Source organism: Lissotriton vulgaris, chromosome 5 (assembly GCF_964263255.1).
Source record: "Lissotriton vulgaris chromosome 5, aLisVul1.2, whole genome shotgun sequence".
Taxonomy (NCBI): domain Eukaryota; kingdom Metazoa; phylum Chordata; class Amphibia; order Caudata; family Salamandridae; genus Lissotriton; species Lissotriton vulgaris.
In genome coordinates this window covers 1,631,377,088-1,631,396,140 of record NC_141693.1, presented here as the reverse complement: position 1 = coordinate 1,631,396,140, position 19,053 = coordinate 1,631,377,088, and positions in this window count along the sequence as shown.

The window sequence follows — 19,053 nt, the reverse complement described above, 5'->3', positions numbered from 1 at the left end:
GGTAAGTTGTGTGGGGTTTGGGGAGGGGTCTACGCGACCTTCTAGATACCTCACACGAGTCCTCGTACGACCTCTAAGTGGCGTCGAGTTTTATTGGGGCCCCCGTCAAGTCAAGGGAAATTGGTAATTGCACTTGAGGTACGCCTCTGGGCCGCCCCTCACAAGTGAGGGCGATATTTCTGGGTTAGGGATCTTGACACCGGTGACGACCTTGCCGTTGGCCCTTAAACGTTAGGATGTACAATTTCAAAATTGCAAGTAAATGTTTTGCAGGATGTTAGTTCGGCTAGGAGAACCTTTGTATTAGAGAATCTGTTAAGGTTAGCCAAACATCGCAATGTGGTAATGAAATTGTACATAATATGAAACTGTTTATTTAATGTTTAATTTTGTTTCATATTTTAATAAATACGGCCGGGGGGGTTACTCCCTCCCGTCTTCCAAAGACTTCAGAACTGTTTCCGGTTTCCCATCCTTGGGGATTGTGTTGAGAGGGGGTGGCGGGTATCTCAGCCATATGATTCCCTGCAGACCTGTGATCAACACTAAGCTCACTCCCCATCAGTGACCGCTCTAAGATGAACAGATTTCCTGGCTCTACACTTCTTGCAAACAAGGAAGTCGCGAAGCTGGACAACGATCATCAGCGCGACATCAATGGCACCTCCAAAGCAAGGCAGTTGATTTGAGAAAGGCGTTGCAGAAAAAAGGAGGAGCCGGTTCCTTGTTTTCCACAGAATGAGAGTTTTCGTTTGGGCTCTGTACCTGTTATGTGCTGAAAAACCTCTGTCAGTGTACATTCCCTTGAGCCCTTGGCCCGAGTTTTGGCCACATTCACACCTCTTTTGCTTTGCACCAGCGGAACGGCAGTGCACCCAAGCATCCACGTTTGGAAAAAGGCACTACATTTTGGTGCCCATGAGAGAGCAGCTTGAGCGTCCTCTGACACTAAATGATGAGTGTTGGAGTCTGAAAATGCTGCTGATCTTGCTAAGTAGTGCTTGGAGCTGCACGAGATGCTTTGTGCCCTTGATCAATGAACAGCACATCATTTGTAGTGTCTGCCACAAAGAAGAGACACTGGTGCATTGTTTTGAGACATTGAGACTTTGGAGTGAGCTGTGAGTGTTTTGCCCGGAGAGCACTACAACTAAACAGTATTGTTTTCTCATGAAAAGCCTGACTTGAAGAGGCCCAGTGCGAAGAAAACACTGGAAGCGGATTTGATGGACTTTGGGTATTTTCTGTGAGCTTGTATAGACTTGAAGGTTGGAAACTAATTTTTGCTGCTTTACTGGCATTTTTTTAAAGTACTATTCTGTTTAGTAAAAGCAGAATAAAGTCCACTCTCTGTGGAAGAGTATTCCTTTTTCATCTGAGAGCATTGAGCAGGAACACCACTGTTTCACTTGAAAATATAATAAATTACTGAAGTGCGTAGGAAGCAATATAAAACGTTATTAGATAATTCTAGGATTTGCTTTCTGCTTAGGATTGTGCAAGTATTTTGCATTTGACTTTTGTTTTTCTTTTTCTCTTGCTTTTTCTGAAATTGTATTATGGTTTTTTGTTAAATTTTTGATTGGTTACCATTTGCCAGTTGCAGGGTCACGTAGGAGTACCAACGGTTCAGTTTGTGACCTGAGTAGTGGCAGTAGGCCTGCAGGACTTGCAGTGTCCCTATGACCTGCTAATAATCACAGCTGAAGTACTCTACCAAGATTGCGTGAGCGACATTAGAAAATGGAGATTGTATTGAGGAATGACGATAAAAAGCAAGAGATGAGAAACAGACATTATAGAATATTGTTCTCTAAGTGCGGTATAGCTCTATCTATTTTAATACTTTTATGTATTTTATTGGCTACTATATTTTGGTTTGTTTCCTCCTACACAATTGACGTCTGCACCAACTTCCCAATGTACTCTTTTTTTTCTACTGTTTCTTCACATGAGCTTCATATTTTACCTGAACATGAACTGGTTAGGTCAGAGTTTACTGATAATTCCTTTTGTACAGTTTCTACATCAACACCAGCTAGTGATGAATATAGACATGGACTCAGATTTAGCATGAGTATAGGTTATTGCCTATGTAAGGGCAAAAGGATGCTCTGTGGTTCTGAAAATTCTGAACCTATGTTTTAAATGTCATGATTCCGTTATGAATTTGGTATCAGTGAACCGCAAATGATGAATGCGTTATTCATGAGTATTTTCATCATGTTACACCAATGGATTCACTGTGCATTTGAAGGTTTTGTATTGAACACTTGGGTTCCATCTTGTAAATAGCAGCCATGTTATTCGTTGCCCTTACAGTAGGCTCTCCCCATGGCAGAACAAGCATTTAAAGGACATAACCTTAGCATGGGTTTGTGCTGACTTCTGCATGACCTGGTGAAAGCTGACCCTGTTGCTTGAGGCTAAGCTTGCCAAACCAGTTCCTTGTTCAGCAGCTGGCCTAATAAAGATCAAAGAGCAGGACATGTCCGATCTTTTATGGCACCGTTCCCACCGCTCCTATCTCCGTCCCATCTGTTGCTGCCTTTCCTTTAAGACATGTTCATCGATCTAGTTGAAGGTTTTATGGTGGGTTTGTCCGGCCTGATTGAACAGGAAACCAAGCATGTGTGCGATCATTTTTTTAGCCTGGACTTATCTTGAAAGTGGTGCTTTGTGTGCACGTCCTGGGAGTGACTAATAATAATAAGGAATGTGTGTGCCTAGAGCACAATTTTCTGTATAAAAGGCCTGTGCGAGGCCATGCAGACAGACTCCCTCATTCAGTTGCTTTAAGAGTGGCTGGGCGACGGAGCCTCACAATTAATCATAATAAAGATGTCTTTTCATATTTCAGATTCTGTGTTGATTTCTTTGCCACTTTTGAATGGACTACTTATTGGTAAGACCCCTGAGAAGGAGTATTGTAAATATTTGGTTCTTCAGGTCGAGTCTGTTCTTCAAACAATTGGTCGGATTGCGGAGCAGAGTCCTGTCGATCCGACGATAGTTCAAATCTTGAAGTCTCAAATGGCAAATGTTCAGTAAGGTTGTCTGGCTGCACTGAGGTATCTCCCACAGGCTGAGCGTCGCTGAATGGCACAAAGTTCGGCAAAGCTTCAGTTTCAGATGCGGCAATGCCAGTCCTCACCCACGAGTCCGCTGGTAAAGGTATTGGTACCTTTTTGGTGTGGGTGGCGTGCACCCAATGTTTGCGTCCCTCCAAACGAACAGCGGTTCTCGTGGCGAGTAGCACTTGGAAGGGTCCAATGAACCTTGATTCGAGGTTTCGCTTCCGTCCAAAATTCCTTGTCACCACCCAGTCTCCGGGTTGGAGCTGGTGGCCTGGACCCTCCATCTGCGCCGGCAGTGCTTCAAAGACCTGTTGATGAATTAACCTCAGTTTAGCAGTCAGATCATGAAGATAATCAATCAGCATTAGATATTCAAGGTTGGTAAATGAACTAGCTCTAGGAACCCCCCAAATATTTGCAGGACGGCCGAACACAATCTCATATGGGCTAAGCCCTACTCGAGAGTGCACAGTCGCCCTGGTTGACAAAAGAGCCCAAGGCAAAGCGTCGGGCCACGACAGACCAGTCGTAGCCTGAATCTTTGCAAGCTTCAATTTACCATTGTACCCTTCAACCAGACCTGCTGACTGGGGATGATTGGCGCTATGGAATTTTTGTGTAATTCCAAGGCCCTTACACACACTCTTCATCACACTCCCCACAAACTCACTTCCGTTATCAGACCATACAATCTGTGGCATTCCATACCGAGGAAAGTATTCCTTCAGTAGATTTTCGCTGTGGACAAGGCAGTATTGTCTTTAAGAGGATAGGCTTCAATCCATCGGGAGAATGCGCAAACCACAACTAAAACGTATTTTAGGTTATTGCATCGCTCCATATGGATGAAGTCCAACTGAATTACTTCAAAGGGACATGTAGGAGGAGCAAAGTGGCCAGGGGGTGTAGGAGTGCCCTTGCCAGGATTGTACATCATACATATCATACAATTCTTAACCAATCTCTCAGCACACTTAGCGATACTATCATTCTTCCATACAGGGGACAACAACTTGCAAATACCTTTCGCACTAATATGTGACAAACCATGTGCCATGGTCACAACAGCCAGCACATATGCATCCGGTAAACATCCACCTTTTACTCTCCGACAAATCAATCCAACAGCCATTCACATCCAATTTTCCTGTGCACTCCTTCCACTTGGTCTTTTCAGTTTCGGTGGCCTCATTCTGAATCGCTTTGACACTTTCGATAGTGTCCTCACACATACCAGTGTCTGCAGGCCACCTTACCGAACTCGCCACATACATTCTAGTTGCAAGGTTTCTCGCAGTCTCTTTAGCGATCTCATCAGCAAACGCATTGCCACGACCAACATCATCCGTCACCTTACGGTGCGCACTGCATTTAATAATCGCCACCTGCTTGGGCAATGTGAGTGCGTCCAAAAGTTCATTCACAAGTTGTACTTGCTGAATCTTCGTACCATGCAATGTCATAAAACCTCTCTCTCTCCACAATCGTCCAAAGCTATGGGCAACACCAAACGCATACTGACTGTCCGTAAACACATTCACCCGTTTCCCTTTTGACAAAACACATGCTCTGGTTAAGGCAATCAGCTCTGCCGCCTGAGCAGAATTCTGATTCAATCTCGCAGTTTCCACAACCGTACTCAACGTCACCACAGCATACGCAGTTGTCACATCACCATTCGGCAACTTAAAACACGAACCATCCACATACAAAGTACCATCGGATTCTTCCAATGGAGTGTTTTTTAGGTCAACACGACCCTTCGTTTCTTCCTCGGTTCGCAAATAACAATCGTGTGGTGGTACCTCATCTGATTCCATATTTGTTGGCAACAAAGTCGCCGGATTTAGGACATTGCAGCGCTTTATTTGAATGTGACTTGTCAGGAGCGTCAACTCATAACCAGACAACCTTGCGCTCGTCAAGTGTTGGGTTTTCGTACGATTTAAGAGAGTGTCAACTGCATGAGGAACCATCACCATAAGCATATTATCCATGGCCAATCCTGCAGATTGTCGGATGGACACCGCAGCTGCCGCTGTTGCTCTCAAGCAACTTGGCAATGCCCTAGCTACTGGGTCCAAGGTCGAGGAAAAATATGCACATGGACGCTGCTTACCACCAAATTGTTGCGTCAAAACACTCAACGCACAGCCTTCCCTCTCGTGAACGTATAGTGTAAACGGCTTACTGTAGTCAGGAGTACCTAACACAGGGGCCGAACACAACGCATCACGTAGTTCAGAAAAACTTTTCTGACACTCTTCCGTCCATGGCAAAGGAGTTGGAACATCCTTGCACGTAAGAGCTACCAATGGTTTCGCTAGCAATGAAAAATTTGGAATCCATTGCCTGCAGTATGACGTGATACCTAGAAAGGCACGCACATCTCTCTGAGTTGTTGGCACAGTCATTCGGGCGATCGCTGCAATTCTCTCTGGGGTCAACCTTCTTCCCTCCTTTGACAATAAGTGACCTAGATAGGTTACTTCTTGACAACAATATTGCAATTTAGAAGGTGACACCTTGTGATGTAAGTCACAGAGATGTTGCAACAAAGACACCGTAGCAGTTTTGCAAATGTCACGTGTGTCCGCAGCCACCAATAAGTCATCAACATATTGGATCAAGGCCGCACCATCCCTTAACACAAATGCATCAAGTTGGCTTTTCAGGGCTTGGCTGTATATCGATGGACTCTCACAGTAGCCCTGAGGAGCGCGTTTAAACCTAAAGCTGCGGCCACCTAAAGAGAAACCGAATAAGTCCCTGCTCTCCTCAGCAATCGGAATGCTAAAGAAAGCATTCTTCAGATCGATCACTGAGAACCAGGATGCAGATGCTGGAATCAGAGTCAGTAAAGCCGTAATGTCAGGCACCACAGGGAACTGAGGAACCACAATTTTATTCACCTCCCGTAAATCAATGACAAAACGATAAACAGGAGGCTTAGATGGATCAGTACGTTTCAAAATGGGTAACACAGGGCTATTACACACGTTTCCCTGAGTCTCCTCGATAACATCTTTCTCGATCAGATCATAGATGATCGCTAACAATGCTCGTTCACCATCAAGGGAGATACGATACTGGGGAATACGTGGTAATCGCACATTCGATTTCAGTTGAACAACATAGGGGGAGATGTCAAGCAGGCCCACGTCATTGGGGACCTGTTGCCCACAAAGATGCAGGAAGAGAACTCAATTCCGATGGGAGCTTATCAATGGACAAGTACATAGGAGAGATCACTCTCTCACCCAACGTAAGCTTTACTCCCGCAGGAGAACAATACAAAGTTGCATACAAACGTTTCAGCAAATCCAGGCCCAAAAGATTTTCACCACAACCGGTGGTCAAAATCAAAGGAGCTTTCAGCTCACGAGGCCCAATTGTAAGGGGCAAAGGGCGAGAAACCGGATTGCTTACAGGGGCGCCAGAGAATCCAACGGAAACATTTGTTAAGCCAGACAAAGGTGCGCCAGGGAGTTTCGAATGCATGATGGAACTTTTCGCTGCACCAGTGTCCAACAGAAAAGACTCAACGACGCCCGATGTGGCAACTGCGACGTAAGGCCCTCTCTGATCAACCGGAACTGATACTACTCCCTCTCTCTGTCTATGGCTGTCCTAGTAGTTACCGTCATCAATATCATGCTCGATGTAACAATCATCCACATGATACTGTGCAGATCTACCCGACGATGAACCACGCTGATCAAAACAATTATTAGAATCCGATGAATTGTTAGAACGTTCATTTTGATTCTGAGTAACACCACGTCCTCTACCACGTGGCGCTTGTTGAGGACCACTACGACCTCCTCTGGACGAGTTACCGTTATTCCGATCACGCAAAACCGGACAATCAAATTTCAAATGACCCTCACCTCTACAATAGGCACATTGATTGTACCCAAGCATAGATCTCTGCGAAGAAAAGTCATTTCGCGATTGTGACCTAGCGGGCTGTGACTGCGATCTATTCCGCTGCTGAGAATCATTCTGATTCGAGCGCGGAGGATATGCTTGTTGCAACAAAACTTTCGTTTTGAGCTCTTTCGTCTTTTTATCTGCACGATCTGTTTCTTCTTTTCCTCTAGTCTCATAATATTGAGCCGTAGCCAATATCTGGGCAGAAGTAGAAACAGCCCACGCACTCTCTGAACTTTTCAATTTATTGCTTAGATCAGGCAACAAATTCGACACAAACTTGTCCACAAACAATCTCTGACCTCCCTCAGTGCCCATATCTTGACCACTATGATCGATGAATGCCTCCTCAAATCTCGTAAAGAAATCGGAGACACTCTCGTCCTTCATTTGCTTGCAAGCAGACAATTTGTCCCAGTTGACTTTCATAGCTGGCATAAACGTTTTCATAAGGGTAATTATTCTTTGAGGAAGATCAGTAATAAGCTGTTCAGGCTTAGCACCACCTACTTGTCGTACATCAGCCGCTATAAGCGCAGTCCCAATCACCACCTAACTCGGCTGCATGATTTTCTTGACGAATTTTCGCCCAAACCGGTTGCGGTACGACATTGCCGAACAACATGTCGATGTTGGCGAGAATCATGATCGTAGCATCCACTAATTGGGACAATTCCTTATAGTACCCTGCAGGATTTTTGTGAGGGTCAGGCAAAGTTTGCTTAACCTGCAAAACTTCTGATCGTTTCCATGGGAGGTGTATCCACACTCTCTGGAAATGTGGCGGAATAATAGGAACGGCAGCAGCATCACCTGGCATCCATACTGGTGGAACTTCTCGCATAGGATACTGACCAGGCGTTGCCATCCATTCCTCAGTATCATCTTTAAACAATGCACGATGTATGACAGTAGGACGAAAAGATAGAAGATGCTCGACAGCACGTCGAACATTGCTACCTACAAGTATACCACTTGAAAACTGAAGCTGAAGTTCAGTTACGTCAATCGGTACTTCATTCACTTCATCATTAGATATCGCTTCACGCAGAAATTTGCACATTTCATCAAACACAAATCTCTGTGTTGGTTCGTTGAATTGACAGAAAGTCTCCATAATTATACGCGGGGGATTTTTAATGGGGTACCTAATCCAATTACGCGCCAAATTAATTAACGTGTCACGTTCCCTACCACCAGGAAGCTGACTACGTCGTTGGGGAACATCTAGAACATCGGACCCAAGAGTCGGTCCAAAAGGAGAATAGAGATTAGCAACAGTATTAGGAATGCGTCTCCGAAGAGACGGAGAAGAGGAAAAAAGTACAGGAGCAACAATATGAAGACTAAATATAGGAGCAGCAGGAGCAGTAGGAGTAGCTACAAGAGCAGAAGTAGCGGGAACAACAGCTTGAGAAAGTATAGACGGTGGAGCAGTAGGAACAGGAGCAGGTAGAGGAATAGGAACAAGAGGATTCCCAATAGCAGGACCAGCAACAGGCGGATTAACAACTGCCGGGACAGCAGGTTGAGAAACAGGAGGAACCACGGGAATTGTGGTATCCTGTGCATAAGGAGGTGGCGACTTCAATAGATAGGACTGCAAAGGATCCTCTACTGCGTCCTCTCCCTTCTTATCCGTAACCGTCGGTAAAGCGGGATAACATTTATCCACTGTCATACGTTGTAATCTATCAAAAATTTCCTTTTCCTTCTCCTCCTTGTCTCGCTGAAACTGCTCTGCATTTCTCATCGTTGTAACGATACCTTCTCTCTTATTACGTTTAAGCTGTTTGATTTCTTTCTGCTTGGCTTCTTTACGCCATAACCGAAAGGAATCAAACATGGCCGGCCTTGCTTTTCTTTGGAACAATTTAGCTTCAAGATTATCTAAAATCGGGGTCTCAAAACTACCATGAGGTGGCCAACTAAGGACACCGTCATCTTTGGTGTAGCGAACCCAGCAATCATTGAATGTGATAGGACCCACACCATGTCGACTATATAATTCATAAATTGGAGTTCCAACTGGAGGTATCGGACACGAGTCCTCCAATCGGGAATCGGCACCACAACCTCTAAAACAACTGAACAAAGTACTACGGCCAGGCATCGTGCACACTAACCGAGTTTCACAAACGTCAAGGGTTATTGGATTACAATATCCCTGCAAAAGTGCAAAAACCCTCGGTTTTTGGCGACTGCAGACGTCAAATAGAACAACTAAGAACAAAATACAAAGAACCACAAATGCAATGGAACCATGCAACAACTAAGCACCCACAACGACTAAGGATTTTGGGAACGACCCACAAATACTTAACTCAAAGAACAATGGCGTCACCAGGAAGGCCCGTCAATCGTCTCGCTATACCAAGGTCTACGCCAGGCGCCAAAACAGGTCTATAGTCAGGGCAGCAGTCCGTCGCAACCGTCAGGAGGCGGGGATCTTCGCGGGAAAAGTCTTCGGGCCACTTGTTTCGACAACAGGATCGATGAAGCGGGGTGCACCTTCCCTCGGAGGTTTCACCGAAGTTCCTCACGATCGTCGGGCTTTGGACCGGTACCACTGATGCAGGCCCACGTTGGGCGCCAACTGAAGGACTGGGTTTTTCTAAGACCCAGCGGTGCCAGGGATAACACCTGAAACCTTCGTGGGTTACCTGTTCCGGCGTACAAATGACAGAGACACGGGACACTTCCTTCGGCGTCAAAGATTCGAGGTTTTATTTACTGCAGGGAACACAGAAGTCACGAGAAGTACATAGCATGTATGTTCAAGGAGACTGCTTCGAATTGTATCTGTGGATCGCTCTTTTTATACAGTTTTTCGTCATAGGATAACATGGCGAACAAAAGATTACAACCCGGTTCCCACAGTACATTTCATAGGGGGTTGCTTTCATGTATTCAGGGCCCGGAACATAATTACAGTAGCATTTGCCGGTTCCCAACTGTAAAAGTACATCTTCCCACCATTAGTGCATTCCGTTCGGCTGTAAACGAATCAAGGAAGAGTCAGAAACAGGTGCAGAGGAAGACGAGGATAGCGAACAGATCGAAAAGAGTGTAAAAGGGGTGGTATCAGGAAACACGGTTGCAGGGATCAAAGGAGACATGCCTAATGAATGCACAACTGAAACAATAGACCGGCACGACAAGATGAGCCTCGAGCGGGGCCATCTGCTTTACAGTGTCATCCCCCTCATCATAAAGACACCCTCAAAGGAACACGTGTCCTCCGCCAGAGTTTGGGAATCCCCAGGGTCACGAAGCGGACAGTGTCCGTTCGCTGGCTACTTGAGGGCAAGAACCAAAATGGATGCCACATCTAAAATGGAACCCGTGGGTTCAGATGAAGAAACCCACGAAACAAACGAACAGTTTAGGCTAGCACAGCAAAAACGCGTACACTCACTAAACTCGTCATTTGCGGTTCATAGATGTCAGACTCGACCATATTCGGGCGAGTCGAAAACACCACTTACAATTGTCACAGAACCTCAAAATAGGTCTGAAGCAGTTCAACAGAGTTAAAAAGTTTGATAAAGCAACAGTACAAAGGTGTGCATCTCTTCACTGTATATGTACATTGCATGAATTTACCTCCAAAACGGCGAGATTGCACCCATGGCCAAGTATATTGATCAACATTGAAAAGCATGAAAACTAAACATCCACCACAGCAAGATCTCCCATCCATACAGGAGTGTTGTTTCCAGACTGAAGCGACTCGAATCATGATAATACCATCAATATGCAAGAAACCATTGTGTTTTTTATATGGATTGAGTACGTGATATGACATATACATCCTATTTTGTATTATGTGGTTGCTCCATTTGGGGGCGTCCAGTCAGTTCACTTGTTTTAATTAATTATTGATCAGTCCATATTTTATCTAATTGAAGAGGGGAGAGCAAAAAATACTAGGTACTTGTTTCAAGACATACACACTGCATTCTGGGAATTGGAGTTTTACTGTTGCTTTTTACCTAAGGGAGAGCACGAAGTTGCTGAGTTGATGCTGTTAGATAAGTGACTGCACACCTGAGGGGATGGGGAGGAGCTACATATGGTGGCAGGAGATTGCTGCTGCTTAAATAGCCATAGTGAACTAAGAGGTACAGAGGCACTCGCCATTACAAGCACGAAAGCTAGAAATGGAATTGACTCAGGTTTCTGACTGATGTTTTCAAAGTTAGGCATGTCACGGTAAGCGCGCTCTCGTATGAACTCCGAGTTATGAAAGCTTTGACCCTCTCCTACTCCTGAAACAGTTGAAGTTCGCAAACCCCCATGATTTTCTAATTACCTGCTATTTCCCTCTCCTACTCCTGAAACAGTTGAAGTTCGCAAACCCCCATGATTTCTTATTACCTGCTATTTCTTTATATATTTGATTGCTATAATTATTGTATTTCTATATACTGTGTTTTGCTTATTGTATTTCTATTTTTATTATATGTTCATAATTTGTTATGCTTGTAATGCTTACTTTTATGACATTTTTATTATACTGTTTATTTCTCTCATCCGCTTATTGTAACTCTTCTCCTTCACCCCCCTCCCCTCAATTCTTCAATAAATCAAACTTTAAAAAAAAATGAAAGCTTTGAGACTGAAACAGGGATAATGGAGTCAATGGCAGCAGATGAAGAGTGCAAATAGATATGGTGTGTTTTCCCTTTAAGAAGCAGCGAATATCGAACAGAGGATTTTGTTTTAATTAACATGTGAATTGTGATGAAAGTAAAAGTTGAGCATTAATGTGCATTACAAAAAGACAAACACAATTTATCTAGTGATAAAGAGACATCATCAGAGGCATTGTTTTTGTGCAAAGGTGTAAACGTTGCAAAAATTAAGGGTGCTGTATTTATGGGTTTTTTAACAGATACCCCTGACGAAGGGAAATAATTCTCCCGAAATGCATTGGGTGCATTCACAATAAAGTTGTGACATGTGGAAATACCTCCTGTTTGTAATTACTCTTGGAATTTATTTTGGAATGGATAAAATAAATCGATTTAACATGAATAAAGAAGAAAAGGAAAAGTGTTAAAGAGTACATGAATTGAAGCATATACATTGATAAACTTGATTTATTGGATTATTTGAGCGATGGGCAAGGCTGTGCTGTATGAAAAGGGACCTGACTGGGTCCCCGTGTTTTTGTTTGACCCTATCAGGAATGCCTAGCAACATAACCCCACTTTGCTTATGATTTCACAATGCACATGTGACTTCCAGTTCCCAAAAAGAACCAATATAATGTAAATGCATCACTGTGCAATTTCACCTTTCCCCCTCTAGGGGTGTCATTTTAATGCCCATCTAGGTGATTTGTGATTTGTGATTTGTGGGGGTATTTATAGAGTGCAGCGGTCGCTCCGGAAGGAGCATCATGGCGCTGAATTTCCAGGTAGAGGATCGAAACACTTCGTAGTGGCTGTGGGAATTAGATGGCTGCCTTGGTGTAGTCATCCGGAAGGTTAAAAATCCAAGATTTTAGCAGTTTTCTGAAAGGTTTAATCGTCCACCCTTCAGTGCAGGCCCATTACTTTAGCTCCCAGCTGCAGAACAAAAGTTCTGCAGGGCATCATGGGGCGCTTTCCTCATGCCCGTGAATTACAGAGCAGCGGCTCCTCCGCTGCTCGGGGAGAACTGCGCTGCCATTGTTAGTGGCCTTATGCCGCTTCATCTCCTTTATTGGGGGCCCGGACCCCTTTTGTACAGGTGTGTTCTGTGCGGCTTGGGGAGACCACCCCTGGCCGCTCCTGCTGCTTCTCGGGGGCCCAGTCCCACCCGTGCACCCCGCATTCCAGGATCGTTGGAAAGCCGCTCGGGGAGCCCACCCCAGGCCGCTTCCCGACTGGCCAGCTCCCTGGTGTGCTGACGCGGGAGCCTGCTCTTCTATTCCCTGCCTTCCTCCTGCCCGGGGTAGTGCTACTGCACTCCCCCTTCCTTGAGGTCTACACCAGGGTCTGGAGTTGGGGGTTCTGGGCCCTAAGAAGTTAGCGCAATGGCATTCCACGGCTTTGGCCTCCCTCGCTGCAGGGAGTGCAACAACACTCTCGTCTGTTGCCTCCTAACACCGGTGCCCAGAGTAGGGGTCCTGAGCCCTAGGGAAATCTTCACGGGGAGCGCGACGGCACTCCCTGGCTTCAGCCTCCCACGCTGCGGGGGTGAGACTGCACTCTCCTCTGTTGCCTCCTAACACTGGCGCCCAGAGTTGGCATCCTGGGCCCCAGGGAAATCTTCGCGGGGAGTGCAACAGCACTCCCCGGCTTGTCTTCTCAAGCCAGAGGGGCAGTGCGATGGGATTTACCCCTCCTCCCAACCGCTGTAACAGGGGCCCAGCATTAAGGTCCTGGACCCCAGGGAAATCTTCACAGGGAGCACAACAGGGCTCCCAGGCTTCTGGCATTGTCGGGGGCCAGGGCGGGCTCCTGGCACCCCCTTTGGGACAATTTCACGGGAAGCGCGACAACGCTCCCCGACTTTACTTCCTTCTGTGGCAGGCCCCGGAACTTGAACCACCCCGGGGGCACATCAATGACTGGTGGCGGAGCCCCACACGCTGAGCTATCAGTCAGGGTAAAGGTCAAAGGTTGCCTACCTCCTGGTGGACATATCTCAGCGCCCTCCCGGGGACCGATGTGCATCATTTTGTCCTCTTCTTTCTCCTGGTGGCCAGCTCTAGCCACCTTGGGCCCTTTTTACCACCCTACTGGCTTTAAGGAGGGAGGGCTTGGCAAGGAGCTGTCTCACTTGCTCCCTGCACCAGCCTTTCACATGGCTCTTCTTCTCGGTCTCTCTTCTCCTTGCGCAGAGGCCCAGGCTTTCCATCACTGGCCCTGGAGTCCCTCCAAGGCGCAGTCCAGGGTCCTGGGGTTGTCAGGGGGTTCCTCCTGCCAACTGCCCATCACACAAGGCTCCAGCACCAGTCTTCCTCCACCGTCCGAACCCCGGAGAGAGCTCCGCGTCCTGTGGAAGACCTCTTGAAAGAATTTTGAGAGGGCTGGAAGGAAGGCACTTCTGCCCTATCCTGCAGAGACACATCACTGCTCTGCCCCTGCTTCCTCCTTCCTGCACAGGCCTCTGGATAATTCTAGATGGCGTCGTCTTGGGGTCTCATGCCACATGGTCTCTGAAAAGCCCCATTCCCCCCTTCCTGCCTTCATGGCCCGGGCCCGAAGCAGGCCTGGTATCTGGCACCAGGTGACAGCTGCTGTTGGATAACCTGCAGTTTCACCCCCATCTCTCCCTGCTGGAGAGGAGACCTTCACCCTTGGAATGCTTGCAGTGAAGGGCTAGGCCTCTGATGCTACAGCTTGGGGAGGAAGGTAATAAACACAGCCTGTGCAGGGGCACACCCAATCAGGCTCTGGTTATGAGCTGAGTCAAAGGATAATGCCATTTCTGGATAACCCATAAGCAGTACCGATGTGGCTTTGAACTCAGCAGAATGATTCTTTCTACACAACTTACAGTGTACTTTGGTGGGTGTCTGGAGTTTGTAGGTAGGTAAAACTACTCCATGTGGTCTCTGTCTCCATAGTAGAGTAATGAAGTGTTGCTAAATTAAACCAGTAAAGCACACTGGCTTTCCCTTCCATGTGGCTCCCCACATTATAGTGCCTATAGGCTATTTCATATTTCATATCACCACCCAACTCTGCATACTTGCGGCCATACAATTCTATCTGTACCTGCTCACAACAGGAACCCCCCCCCACGCAGCCCTTACACTTGTTCTCAGCTATCTACATGTACCCAGTTCGGTGACCATTACTCCGGCTGCAGTGCAGCGGCCTTCTCTCACAAGGGGGACACTGATGCAATCCACCTGCAGTCTCTTTCATCATGAGTTCACTGTGTTGAGTCCCAGCTTATCAGGCTCTCCCACAGTAAGAGCTCAAAAATTACGTGTTCAAAAAGCGAAAAATCTAGGAGCCCAGATGGGCAGAACCACCTTCTAACACATGCCTCACCCAGCTGATTCCTGCAAGGAAGAAATAGCCACTATGCATGGGTATTCTTCCCCTAGTCAGCAATGACCAGTTATAAGGGGTTCTGACTAGACACCCCCTACTCACCAGTTATCCGCTCAGAACACCTAATCCTTCCATCCATTACAGGGATCCTAGACTCCCCTAAGAGCCCTCTTGGCTCTAGGTTAGATGCATCTAGGTCCCTCGCAGTCTACATGGACTGAGCCTAACTAGGCCTACCATTTCCCTCGGTCTCGCAACACTATGCCTACCACCTCTGTGGACACGAGTACAGTGCCCCAGCAGCGAAGAGGTCACGAGGGATAGGTCTACACCCCGTCCTCTGGGTCAGTAGCTGGCCCCCCTTACGGAGATTATTCCAACCAGTACCCTCACTCTCTTGATCTTTACACCCCAAAGATGCAACCTCATCGGACCCTCACCCTCTGCCTATCACTGGGGTCATTCAGCTGCCACAACCCTTTTGGGATGACTGTCTTCCCTAAAGAAAGTACAACCACTTGTGCTTCCCCTTCACAGAAAAGCACCTTTAGCCACTGGCCTGGCTCCCTGATAGGACCTCAGATAGGCCTCACCACCACATTGCCAGTTCCAGGGAGGAACACTGAGGGTGCCTCGTCAGACATCCTACAGCTTATTCCCCCTGTTGGTAGCTCTCCACAGAAACTACCCTGGGAACTTAAACTCCTTCCTTGTTCTCCACTGTGAGAACAGGGCCTATGCACCCTTTCCTCCAAGAGACGCCTTTTCTGCCGGAGTACCCTTAGAGAACCCCTTAGCTTTGAGTCTGCTTCACTTGGGCCCAACTCTCAACGGCCTCCTTGGTCTCCCTTCAGCACCTTTGGAGACCATACAGGGACCTTCATGATCCCTGGGTGGCCTGCACCACCCCGTTCTGAAAGGCAGGATCCCTTTACTTAAGATAGGCCCCACTTGCCTTCCGGGTGGTACAGCCACAATCACCCAGGGAACCTCAAGATCCTGGATGGCTTGCATCACCCTTCTCTTAAGCACAGGATTCCTTCACTTAAGATGTGCCCCACCTGTCTTTAGGATGATAAGGCCACAATCTGCCTGAGACCCTCAAGATCCTGGCTTGGCATGCACCATGCTCCTCTGAAGCACAGGGTCCCTTCACTTAAGAAGGGACCCACCTGTCTTTATGGTGGTAATACCAGGCAGAAGTCCACATCCTGCATCAAGGTAGGGGAACACCCCTATGCTGCTGGTCCTGTTGTCCAACCCCTCAGGACTTACCTGACTTGTCACCGGCCAGGCATTGCCCCAGCCATCACCTCACGTTCACAACACAAACTCCAGAATGACATCCTGTTGCTTCCTTGGGTAACCACCTACCCGACCCTGACACCTCAGGGTCCACCACTAACCCTTCTCCTGGAATCTGGGGAGCACATTACCCCCTCTCATATCCCCACTGCGTACATAACCTAGCCCACCCAGAGAACCTAAGGGCTACCACCACACACCCTAGCTTTTAAACTACCCTCCTTTGGGGCCAACCACTACCATTGGCCATCGCTCGGTTGCTGACTCTCCCCACCAGTTAACCTGGGGGGGATGCCCGACACACAACTCTACTGCACTTTCCTCCCACTGAGGGTAAAGTTTATTTTGGTCCACAACCATGGGAACCTCTGGGGTGTCACTACCCGGGTTTAAGGAACCTCCAGCCCCATACTTCCAGTGGTTTTGGCCTGTGCCAATGGCAAGAACAATTTCATCTGGGAAAGGCTAGCTGCGGCCCCTTCTGTGGAAACCTAATTTACCCTTAAACACAGCCAGAATTTCCCAGGACCCCCTTCTTCTCCTATCCCCCCAAATTCTGATCCACCCCTACACCTGAATCTGTGATGTGGGTATCAGTTGCTGTCCCTATACGTCTTGAGTAGACACCCTCCTCATGCAGGTGCAGTGTGTGTAGTGTTAGGGTTTAAAGGGGTACAATAAGACTCAGAACACTGTATACAATCAAACACCATCCCACCATCATATTATAATCAACATTACTAAGACATATCAATACGGATTCAAATTTAAACCATAATATCTTCACATGGCATATATGTGCTTGGGGCTTTCCTCTCCCATACTTTTAGTTCACCTAACCAAACCACTGACCACTCTCACAGCCTTGTGCTCTATCATTTGCTCATTACTGCATAGCTAATGTGTGGCAAAACTGGACTTATCAAATGCTATAAATGTGTCCAGAATGAGATATGTTTCCCACCGCTAGACAGCAATGTTGGAAAATGAGGCAGAAACTGTGAGGCCTTCACAAATAACATGTCTACATTTGTCCTTCAATGTAGCGCTCGGCTCTCAGATGGTATGTTTGCAGAGCAGTCTAAGGCTTACTCAAGGGAGGTGGTGTGGTCTAGTAATTACTAAGCATGGGCGAATTTTGCGGATCTCGCGTTCGCGGATTTGCAGGATTCGCAATCCGCAAAATCCGCGAATTCCCGCAAATTTGCGGATTTTTTTTTTTTGTGTTCGCGCGTGTTTCTGCCAGTTCGCGAGGGTTTTTACAATTTCGCAATTTGCGAACTTACCTGTCGGGTCGCAAGTTTTGCGAACTTGTTGTTTCTACGTGTCCAGCCTGTTTGGGACACTCTTCTTCATCACTGCCACTCTCTGTCACCACTGCCACTCTCTGACTACTCATGCCACCCTCTGGCCCACCCATGCCACCCTCTGTTTCATCACCACACCCTCTGGTTGTCCAGTGTACATTATTTTCGGCAAAGCAAAGCACACCTTCCCTGCCTCAAGTGACCTGAATTAATTTGGGGCTGATTAATGTGTCACAGAATATTTTTTTAGCTGGCACCTGCTTCCTTAGTGCGCCCTGATTAGTGATCTTTTGCACTTGCTAAGTGCTTTCATTGTTGTAAAATTAGTTACAACACCTGCCCTGCCCCAACTGACAATAATGAATTAGGGGCTGATTAATGGATTTTAACTTCCAGCCTGGCTCCTGCTTGTCTCCCTTAGCTGTAATTCAGGACCTTTGTGGCATATGTGTAACTATTCTGAGGTTCAGAGCAGGGTCACATAATAGTTTCAACTGGCAACTGAACTCTGGAGGGGCCCCTCAGGAAGCACTACAGGAAATGGCTACTAATGATGAGCCTGAACTTTTGAACCTGGTAAGTAGTTACTTTCAGTTTTGCTAAGATCGTATTTCTGCAATTTTGCACTTATTCGCGGGGCGCGAACTCACGCGAACAGTGCGAGCAGTGCGAGCAAAATCCGCTGCTCGCGGATTTGCGAATTTTGCGGGAGATTCGCGAATCTCGCGGATTGCGAATTTCCCGAAAATCCGCAAAATCCGCGAGCGGAACAGATTTTCCGCCCATGCTTAGTAATTACCATTTACCAGTAAGCAGAAATAACACTCAATAATTGATTGTTCAGTCTATATTTTCTTTATAAAAAGGAAGAGTATATTTGTTATACATACACACTATTCAATACGATGCACCAAATTTACAAATATATATAAGCTGTTGGAATTACTTTGTGACTTAGCATAACATTCCCATTAGCTGATGAAAACTTACAGTGTGTAGGTTAGTAGCCCATCACCTTTTGTTGGGGCAGCTGTGTTGCAAAGTCATCCTGTAACCTGGGCGTCCCCCAAATTTGTTCTGACTGGTACTGGTGGTAACTGACTCTGACTGACCCTAGGCTCTGCCTAACCAGGCCCGAGGCCAGTGTTGCATTGAAACCCCTTAGAAAATAGTAAAAACACCTACATACACTAGGGTACACTACGGGTTGAGGTACCCCTGTGATTGGCATGCCCTACCACATAGGGCCATAGAACATGATAGGGCAGGGGGGTAAAAACTACCTCTCAGTCCCTAATATATAATAGGGCATGGTAGTTTGGAGACCAACAGCCTTTTCTGCACTTGCATGTGTGCACTGCTGAGCCTGTGGTCAGTTTAAAAATAGCCTTCTGTGCAGGGCTGCTTTTAAAAAGTAAATTGTGCCCAAAC